The sequence below is a fragment of the Vombatus ursinus genome, unplaced genomic scaffold (genome assembly GCF_900497805.2).
Source record: "Vombatus ursinus unplaced genomic scaffold, bare-nosed wombat genome assembly UNPS02015175.1, whole genome shotgun sequence".
Taxonomy (NCBI): Eukaryota; Metazoa; Chordata; class Mammalia; order Diprotodontia; family Vombatidae; genus Vombatus; species Vombatus ursinus.
The window spans coordinates 1,309,215-1,320,417 of NW_020954953.1; positions in this window are offsets into that span (position 1 = coordinate 1,309,215).

Here is an 11,203-nt window from a genome sequence, read left to right on the forward strand (position 1 = left end):
GATAGCAGGAGAATGATAGAAGGGAGGGCAAATTGGGGGTGGAGGATCAGAAGCAAACACTTCTGAGGACAGGGACAAAAGGGAGAATAGAATAAATGGGGGGAGAATAGGATGAAGGGAAATGTAGTTAGTTTTCCACAACATGAACTACTATGGAAGTGTTACGCATGACTATATAAGTATAACCTGTAGGGAGTTGCTTGCCTTCTCAATGAGGGTGGGTGAGGAGGGAGGAAGGGAGAAAATCTGGAACCAAAGTTTTAAAAAACAAATGTTAAAAATTGTTTTCACATGCAACTGGGAAATAAGATATACAGGCAATGGGGTATAGAAATCTGGTCTGCCCTGCAGGGAAATAGAAAAGGAAGGGCATTAAGAGAAGGGGGTGGGGAAGATAGAAGGGAGGGCACATTTGCTGTCTTGGGGCATGGGGAGGGATTAGATGGGGAGAAAATTTGGAACTCAAAATCTTGTGGAAGTGAATGTTGAAAACTAAAAATAAATAAATTAATGAAAAAAAGAAGAAAAGAAGGCTTCATCAAACAGGATATCTGAAGCAACTCTTTAAGAGAGAGAAGGATTCTAAAAAGTAGAGATAAAATTAGAATGCATACCAGGTATGGGGGGAAATTTTCACTAAAATATGGAAGTGGGAGACAGCATGTCAAGTTCATGGAACATCTGGAACTCCAGTTTTGTCAAAAGTGCATGGGGAAGAGGATTCTGGGAAAATGGCAGAGTAGTTCAGAAAACTTCTGGCTCTACAAATTTCCTCCACCAAAAAAAAGACAGAACATTGCTTCTGAGCAGCAGAAATAAACTTGGGGTAAAGTAGTTGTTTGTTTAAGACAGCTTGAGAAGACTCCAGGAAAGGCCTAACCTTCAGAGGCAGAGGTTAGGCCTGAGTGAAGTGCAAACACCTCCAGGCCAACTCTGCAGAATAAACAATAACAAGTCCTGTAGGCAGCTGGGGTTGGGAGGCAGCCTCAGCCTTAGAAATGTTTATCTCACTGTGTATAAAATACCTGAGCATATATCTGCCAAAACAGACAGAGGAACTACACAAACATAAACATAAAACATTTTTTATACAAATAAAGTAAGATCCAAATAATTGAAGTGGTATTTACTGTTTATGTGTAGGTAAAATCATTATTTTTTTAAATGACAATTTTACCCAACTAATCTATTCATGTAATGCCATCCCAGTTAAATTACTAAAAATTACCTTACTGAGTTAAATATATATATATATATTTATGTAACAATAATATATATGTATGTATACAATAAAATTTAATTGGAAGAATGAAGGTTCAGAAACTTCAAAGAGACCGGGGGAAGAAAAATTTAAAGGCAACAGATTCAGTAATATCAGACCTTAAACTATATCATAAGGTGAGAACATTGTTGAGACAATCTCTCAGATAGAATATGATTGGGTTGGAATATTGCTGTGGTACAGGAAATGATGAGCTGATTGAATTAGAAGAGCATGGAAAGATTTGGACTTAACGAAAGAGGATGCTGTCCACCTGCTGAGAAACAGATGACAAGTGGAGATAAGCATGGTACTGACTAACATATACATCTACGAGTGTATATGTATGTATGTATATATATGTGTGTGTATGTATGATTATAAATATCTATGTATATGTATGTATACATTTGTGTATATGTATATATAAATATATATATATGTATGTGCTTAATTGTAGCCTTCTTTGGATGGGGAAAGGAGGAGAGGGGAAAAAATAAACTAAATACACAGCAAAGAACAAAAGAAAATCTACAAGTAAGTAAAAGATGGACACCTTTGAACACAATGATTCGTATTTACTATACAAGCTTTCTTGAAATGGAAATTTATTGTTTTATATTGAATCCTCTCTTAAGTTCTTCTGTGTACAAGGCAATGTTAGTTTTTTTTTCCTTTTCTTATTTTGATTTAGGTTAAAAAAACTGTATAAAAAAAGAAATGTGTAATGTATGAAGGAGAACAGTGTGGAGAGGTTTAAAGTTCAGAAATAAAAGCTAGTGTTTTTATCTCTGAGACAATAGGAAGTCACTTAGATTCCCAAAGTGAAATAGTCAGTCCTGTGTCTTAGGGAAATTATTTGGCTTTAATGTGCAGGATGAATGGAGAGGAAAGAGGCTAGCGGCAGACAGAGACTAATTAGAAGGTTATTGCAATAATCCTAGTACAAATTATTAAAGCTAGAATGTAGGTGGGGTGAGAAAGAGTAGAGAATAGGGACAAACGTTTTTAAAGTAAAATTGACTGTGTTTGACAACTGATGTGATATGGAGCTGAAGAAGAGGGAGGATGACTCAAAGATTCCTTGCTAAGGGATTAGATATTGGGGCGGTGGAAGTGAAGAAGAGTCAAGGATGTCAACCGAGTGACTGATGGAAGAACAATGGTGACCTTAAAAGAAAACAAAACTTTTGAATTTCATGTGGGCTTAGAAACTAATATCATAAGTTCTATTTTGGGCAAAGGACAGTTTGCACAGGATGATAACTAAGTTCTCTTCCAGATTTAAATGTATACATATATATAAATGTATACACATACACATATATATATTAAATGTATACATATACATATTATAGGTACAATTCCCAGTAGAATGGGGCTGTGAATTCATAAGACATATTGAGGAGAAACAAGCAGAGCATGACTTAACAGTTTTTCCCCCACAGAAAAGAAACTAGAAATTGTGCATTGTACAATATGTAATTAACTTATAGAGATAGTGCCACCAGGGGGCTAGAAATTGTAATAATACTTTTTTTGCCTGCCATAGAGGTCTTGCTTGACTCTTTTGAATGAATGAATAAATAAAATAATTTAAGTGTTTATTTTGTGAAAAGGATAGTGCTAAAGACTAAGAGTAGGAATTTTTCAAAAGAGAATTCCCATTGAATATAGTTAAAGGATTAGGTGAAGGATTACATCAACAATGTTTGCATTTCTTGCTTAAATGTGCTGATTGGACTCAGTCCTGGCCTGGATGGAAATGCTTGGCACGCTGGGTGCAAATAGCTTTCCCTCCCCCTTTCTGATCATACAGTTCTACTGCACTGCCTTCCCTGTTATACTGTTGCAGTTGGATGTCTCAAAAGATGGGCTGAAAGGGGCAGCTAGGTGGCCCAGTGAATAGAACACCAGGCCTGGAGTCAGGAGGACCTGAGTTCAAATCCAGCCTCAGACCAAACACTTGACACTTACTAGCTGTGGGACCCTGGGCAAGTCACTTAATCCCAATTGCCTAAACATTAAAAAATTTAAAAAAAAGATGAACTAAACCCCATGTCAGGATAATCTGGCATCAATTAACAGTAGAAATAGTAGAAATAAGGCGGGAAGCAGGGTATCTCCAAGGTACCAGGTAGTAGAGAACCATTAACAGGGACTAGTATTAAGGAACTGGACTCAAATCTTCAAGAGGACTAGGAGAGCACAGCAAGACCTCAGTCCTGGTGTAGCAAGATTATGAGGCAGGGAATTAAAGTGGGGCTCAGGCACAGAGGAAAAATTTCTGTCCAATTCCTGGGACTTGTGTCAAGGGCAGGAGGCAGAGAAATGTTTGCAAGAGAGTTAAGTCAAGTCAAGTCAAACCAAGTCAATCAGCATTTATTAAGAATCAGCTATGTGCCAAACGCTGTGTTAAATGCTGGGGATTCAAGGAAAGCCAAATAGTCCCTGCTGTGGAGAAGCTTACATTCTAATAGAGGAAGCAACATGCAAACATCTATATATAAACAAGCTACATGGAGGTTAAGCTGAAGATAATCAATGAAAGAAAAAAAAACCTAGCATTAAGGGGAAAGGGAAAAGGTTTCATGTAGAATGTGGAGTTTTAGCTGGAACTTGAAGGAAGCCAGGGAAGCCAGGAGACAGAGATGAGGAAGGAGAACATGCCAGGCATGGAAGATAGTCTGAACATGTTCAGTGACAGGAGATTGGTTGTCTTATGTAAGGGTCAGCAAGGAGATCAGTGTCACTGGATTGCAGAGTATGTGGAAAGGAGTGAGCTATAGGAAGTTTGGATAGGTAGGAAGGCGCCAGGTTATGAATGACTTTAAAACCAAACAGAAAAGTTTATATTTTATCTTGAAGCACTGGTGTTCATTGAATGCAGGGCTGATGTAATCAGGCCTGTGCTTTAGGAAGATCAATTGGACAGTAGCTGTGTGGAGAATGGATTGAAGTGGGAGAGACTGAAGGAAGGGAAGCATATCAGCAAGTTTTTGCAATAGTTTAGGTATGAGGTACAAGGGCTCATACCAGCATGATGGCCATGTCAAAGAATGGAAGCAAGCTATGTGAGATGTTGTAAAAGTAGGATTGACAGGATTTGGCAACAGATTGGATATGGGAGGCCAGGAGGTGGTAGGAGAAAGTGAAGAGCTGAGGTCAAACATCTAGGTCTTAAGCCTGGAAGACTGGGAAGACGATAGTATCCTCAAGAGTAATGGAAAAGTTAGGAAGAGCGGAGAGGTTGAGGGGAAAGATAATGAGTTTTGAAAGTGTTGAGTTTAAGATATCTATAGCATATACAGTTCAATGTCCTATAGATGGGTTTTAGATGTGAGAGGGAAGGTCAGGAGAAAGGGTGGGGCTGGATAAATGAGGAAATAGCTTAGCTAGTAAAATCAGGGTAGAGGTCAGGGTGGAAAGATAAGAAGGCTGGTTTATGCTAAGCCACTGAGCTATGTATAAATCCCATTGACTAATCCTATTGATATGGGTTAAGTATTGATAGGTCCATCTCTAAGTCTTTGGGGAGGCAAGTTCAAAATCAGACTTGTTAAGAATTTGTCTTTCCTTACAGAGTCTTTTGCTTTTCCCTCTCCTCCTCCTCCTCCTCCTCCTCCTCCTCTTCATCCCCCTCCTCCTCTTCACTCTTCTCCTCCCTCTTTTTCTTCTCCTCCTTCTTCTTTTCTTCCCTCTGAGATTACCCTTAATTTTATATATATGTATATGTATATATACATATGTGTGTATACACATACATATATGCATATATATGCATGTTATATGTATAGAAGTTTAAAATTATAATTTCCCTATATAAGCATAAAAATAACTATGTACAAACAAGATAAATAATACATATGTGTATACTATATACAACTCTTTACCAGCAAGATGCATACAGATATGTATACATACAAAATATATGTATGTATGAATGCATATATATATCTTGCTTGTAAAGAGTTGCTTCCATGTTGTTTCCCCAACACTTAGTACAGTGCCCGACACATAGTGGGTACTTAATAAATGCTAGTTGACTGGGTGACTAATTATACCAGGGAGAGGTGATATATTTTTAAAACATGTGCATGTAGTATGTAAAAGCTAGGAACAAATGTTCTAAGTCAGCCTTGGCAAAAGTGGAGGTTCTCATCTGGCAAATTCAGTGTCTGTTCCCCTAAGTTTCCTTAGTACTTCCCAGCATTCTACTTTGTCCTTCAATAGTGAGTTATTATATAAAGGGATTATAAAAGCTTACACAGAGATAGATGAATTATCACAGTGTACTAATTTATGATAATCAGACACTAGGGAATATTCCCTACATTTTATATATACTTTTTAAATATACTTTTATATATATTTTCTTCAATTGAAAATGATTTCTTAAATGTTTCGGATTATTGGACTAGAACAATGCAGTACTTAAATAAATTGTTCATGTGTGACAGAACAAATGGTCATTTTTCTTTTATGGCAGAAATCTCCAGAACGAATTATTTAGAAATTATTCTCAAAACCAGACACTATTAGAAAGAGTGATTTTATAAATATTAATACATTGTTGTATATTTAATGTACTGTCTTTTGAGCCACCATGATGTGTAAACGTATCATCCATTTATTTGTTTCACATTTAAGATTGATGGTGGTTCAAAGTTCTTCTTTTTCTTCCTTCACAAGGTACAGAAAACCACAGAATATCAGAGATGGGAAGGTACTTCAAGCCCTTCTAATCTAACTTTACCTATCCCTGAATAAAAATCTTCTCTGCAACATATCCAAAAAATTGGCTGTTCAGGGTTGGAAGAGCTGATTTTCAGAGTGTGAGAGATAATTACACAATCCTCTAAGCCTATAGGCTCACTCAACTGTCTATTCCTTACCATTTAGTAGCAAATGCTCTCTAAATGGTTGATTATTTTATGTCAGCCAGCATGCGAGAAAAAATGAAAAGACAGTCCACATACTCATGTATCCTAGTGGAATTTATTGGAGCACTTCAAATGATTACTCCTGGCTCTACCATATAACATGAAACAAAATCTAATCTGTCTTTTCTGCAAGAGTACCTCAAATACTTGAAGAAATATATCATGTTTTCTATATATCTTGTTCTCTGGCTAGGAATCCTTATTTACTTCTTTTTTATTAATTTATTTATTTTTAATTTTCAATATTCACTTCCACAAGATTTTGAGTTCCAAATTTTCTCCCTATCTCACCCCTTCCCCCCCCCACCCCAAGACAGCTTGCATACTGGATACCCCTTCTCCTAATCTGCTTTCCCTTCTATCACTCCCCCCAACTTTCTCTTATCTTCTTCCTTTTCTATTTTCCTGTAGGACAGGATAGATTTCTATACCCCATTGCCTGCATATCTTATTTACCAGTTTGATGCATAAACAATTTTTAACATTTGTTTTTAAAACTTTGGGTTCCAAATTTTCTCCCTTCCTCCCTCCCAACCTACCCTCCTTGAGAAGGCAAACAACTTGATACAGGTTATACATGTGCAGTCAAATACAGGTTATACATGTGCAAAACACTTCCATAGTAGTCACCTCATTTCCTTCTACTGAACTTCATCTACCTCTGTTTGTTTTTGTCTTGGAGCCCTTTGGTGGTCTGTATAACAGCCTGTGAGACTCTTAATAGGATAATATTTTTTTTAATAAATAAAAGAATAGTAAAAATAAAGATATTTTTTTTTCTGATACAATTTCATGGGCCTCCTGAAATCTATCCACCATCCCCTTAGAAGGGCATGAATTCCAGTTTAATAATTCCTGATATAAGTGTCTTTTGACCCTTTATCATGTCATCTTTGGTTGCTATCTAGTTTATCGATATTCTTCCTAAAACATGGTGTCCAGAACTGAACACAATACTACTTGTGCAGTCTCTCCACAAAAGAGTACAATTTTTACGAGGGCAGAAATACCAAAGATCCACAGCTTTTTTTTTAGTATTACAGGGGGCAATTAAAGTGGTAGCTGAGTGATACTGTAATTTTTTTTTGACCCACTGATTTTCACAACCTTCAACCTAATGCCTTGATCCTGCTTTTATACTTTAAATGCCAAAGACAGAGTAACCCACCCTGGAAGCCATTCCCTGCTCTGATCCTAGTTATTATCTAAACCTTGCACCTGTTATTAACATTGACATTTCTTGAATGGATGTGGTTATGGAAACTTTACTGCATCTCCAAAGATGCAATATCTATGCAAACACTACCAAAATTTAATAAAGCAGTGTAGTACCTATATGTGTTGAATCTTTAGCTCCTCTATACAACTGTCCAAAAGAAACAAATACAAGTATCCTCTATTTTCAAAAGGAAGAAATACCCTATATTTATATTGCGCCTTATGCTTTACAAAGTGCTTCCCCACAAAAACAGTTCCTTAAAGAATATTTCACATCCATGGCCTCATCTAATACTCCAGATATTGTGCCATAAAAAAAAGAATTTACATATTATACAGATACAATCCGTGGCCCAGTAGCCTAAGCTCTGGGTTTCTATGGTTTGAGTCTGGTTTTGTACGTTGATCCATAAATGTGATATAAATGTCACTTTCTCTTTGCCTCCTTTTGACACCATTCAGAGTTCTTTCTGAGAAATTAAGGAATGTAGATGGAATATAGCTTGTGTTTAGCTCTATTCAGGTGTAGGCCAAAAAAAAAATTAATTCCAGATTTCATATAAGCTCTCAAGCTGACACATGCATAGCTGGTATAGAACAGCCTTTATTCCATCCCACATAAAAATGAAAAAAATGCATTTAGGACTCATAATAATCCATACACAATCAATATGTTTTCCTTTCCCTCTGCTGGATGAGTACTTCCTGTGAGTTGTATTCCCTTCAAAAAGGAAAAGTATTTAAGAACAATAAATGAACAAACCTGCTGACCTTTCCATGGGGGTTTAAAATCTGTTATTTCACTGCCTCATAATCTCCTCATGGCCTTACCATTGGTGCTGTAAGTAAACCTGGCAGATCCCATCCATCCTGTCACCTCATCTGCAGTGTTAAACTGAAGACCCCTGGGGAGTGCCCCCTCCTTTACCTCTATACCCTAAGGAATTTCTAGCCTTCCTGTCAGCCCAGCAGTTATTCTTTCTTTTATGTGTTGTTTCCCCCCAATTAGATTAAGAGCTCCTTTAAAGCTAAGACTATATTGCTTTTCTCTATTGTATACTCTGGGATTAGTACAGAGTTTAGAACCTAACAATATCTTAATAATTTTTTTGGTCATTCATTTATCCATTCACTAAGGTCATGTCCATACACTCCATAGGAAGATACAATCAAAACCCAACACAAAGGCTCACCAACTTGTAATCATCAAGTTGATTAGAGAACTCGTGTTTAACCAGGAACCAGAGAAAGTAAACATGTTGGAGAATATTTGGGTGAAGCTCAAAAAGGAAGTAACAGAAGTGATTTTATCATTAGAGTTTACTTCAGACCACTTCTACAGAAAGAAGATGAACATTTTGGCAAGAGATCACAAACCTGGTACAGAGGTATAGCATAGTATATAATAAATTATACAGAAATATACTAGAGCTTTACAGGCAAAATCAGAGAAACTGAAAACTTCTTGACTTGTCTTTCTGATAATTTCATCCTTCAAAAAAAAAAAAAAGAACCAAAAGGGTGGCTGGATCTGATCTTCATTTACATCTCATGCTGTCTTACACCATAGCCTTACCAGTTATCCCCTTCCTTAGAAACTAGCTATTCTTTGAAGAGAGCTGGAAATACATGGAGTCAAGTGAGGGGAGTTAATGGCTAGGTATTACATTAAGAATCCCAAAGAAACTTAAGCTATTCAACAGTCACCAAATTATTCAAGCAAGCTATCATGTCTTAAGCAACTACTCTGGGATAGGCGCTGTGTTAGGACTATAGATACAAAAATGAACAAAAAAAAAAATAAAGAAGAGCCCATACTCACAGATAATAAAAATCCCCTGGTAGAGGTAGGCCTGGAAGAAATTGTATTTTAGCTCAGGCTATTAAATCATTTGATTGTCAGTAACCATGTTAATGGCACCAGAACAACTGGAGATTAAGAGAGGAACAGCCCATAATATCTAAAACCATATAGTGCCAAATGTCTAAAATCATACAGTGCCATATATCTAAAACCATATAGACTTAAAGGCCTCCCACATACTGAGGTCAAATTATCAGAGTATTTTAATCATTTTTTTTATTCTAAACATAGCTGTGTTTAATTATAGCAATTTGTTTAACAATCTGTTTTCTGCCAGCATCTATTAGTGTGCTGTGCAGCTTTTTCATATCTACTCTTTCTTTAAAAAAAAAAAAAAAAAAGAAAATCACCTTAATATTTTCAGTTGGGCTGAGTTGTAGAAAAAATTTTCTATCTTGAAAGAAGACAATAAAACCCAAAGATGACAACATGCCAGGTATGTGATTTTAATCATGCTAGAGAGAAGGATCATAGGAAAGAAAACTCCAAATGTAAATTCTTGGCTTTCTGGTGATGGAGGTTTTTTTGCTTTCTGAATTTTGCTAAATTGTAGTTGTCTTTGGTCCAGAATTAAACTTACCAAATTAAAAATAAAATGCTTTCTATGGTCCATAAAATTTTGAGCATACATGATTCCTCTCTAATGCCACATAGTTGTTATTTTTTATGTTTTCCTTTCTTAGAATTACGTTAATCATAATTAATTCACCTTGGGACCCAAAGGTATATCTTTCATTTTTGCTGAAATACATAAATAAGCAGTTATTTTGTCCAAAGAAACACATTACAAGCAATCAGGCTTGAATGCCACATCACTGGGGAAGTTTGATTTCCAAAGATAGATATGGCTTCTCATTTTCCTGGAGTTCTGCTGAGCCATGCTGGGCAGAGCATTCAATCAATCACCAAGTGTTTTATGTTTATTAAGTGCCCTTTACTCTGTGCCTGAGCCCTGTGGGAGGCCAGGAAGAAGCAGACAACAATCCTTGGAGGGCCCTGTCCTTAAAGAATTTATAGTCTAGTTGGGAAGGCGAAACTAACAAACCTGAGACAATTAGAAGACAGTATGACAAAGTCACTAATCAACGGCTAGACAGGGGCTCTCCATGGAAAATGCTTTGCCTCTGGTTCCCAACGGACTTTAACTATAACAAATCTCAGCTGTCAGACGGGTTGGTACATAGAGAGATAATGCTATTGTGCAAAAGGATCATTTAAATACAGGTGGATCACAAAGTATATGTACTATTATTAAATTTTCATGTTAAAGCATATGTTTTATATGCCAGCAGTAATCATCTCTGGTTTCATGGATTCCTTTCTTCTATTTAAATAATGTATTTAAGGTTAAAGTGAATTTATCTGGTAGTGGTCCTCGACAGGAGAGTATACAGTGGTCAGGACACCTGGGGCTTTCCTCTTGACTCTGTACCTGACTATTTATCTAGTGTTGATTAAGTATTTAACCCTTCTGAAGCTGTTTCCTTATCTGAAAAATGGGAATGAAATACTAACCACAGAGCATTGTTACGAGGATTTTTACATCAATAAATTCAAGGATCCATGATTGTGTCAGTGTAGTTTCCTTCATAGATCCAGATTGTAACCACTTTCCAATTTCATAAACAAAAGTATCCCCTAATCAGTGATGAATTTCTCCTAACTTAGTGTCTCATTAATAACAGAAAAAAAATAGTATCTGAGGCTGTATTTAGGATCTTCCCAACTTGTCATGGTAGAGCTTGCACTCCACTGTTGTAGTCTATGAGAGCCCAGAATCATCTCCACTCCACTATGAGACATTTGAGTAAGACATTAGCTATGGAAAGGTAAAATGAGATAATGTGTACATGTGAGCTGTCCATATAAGCTATGAAATTCTACGTAGATGCAACATATTATGGCTATTTTGACTCT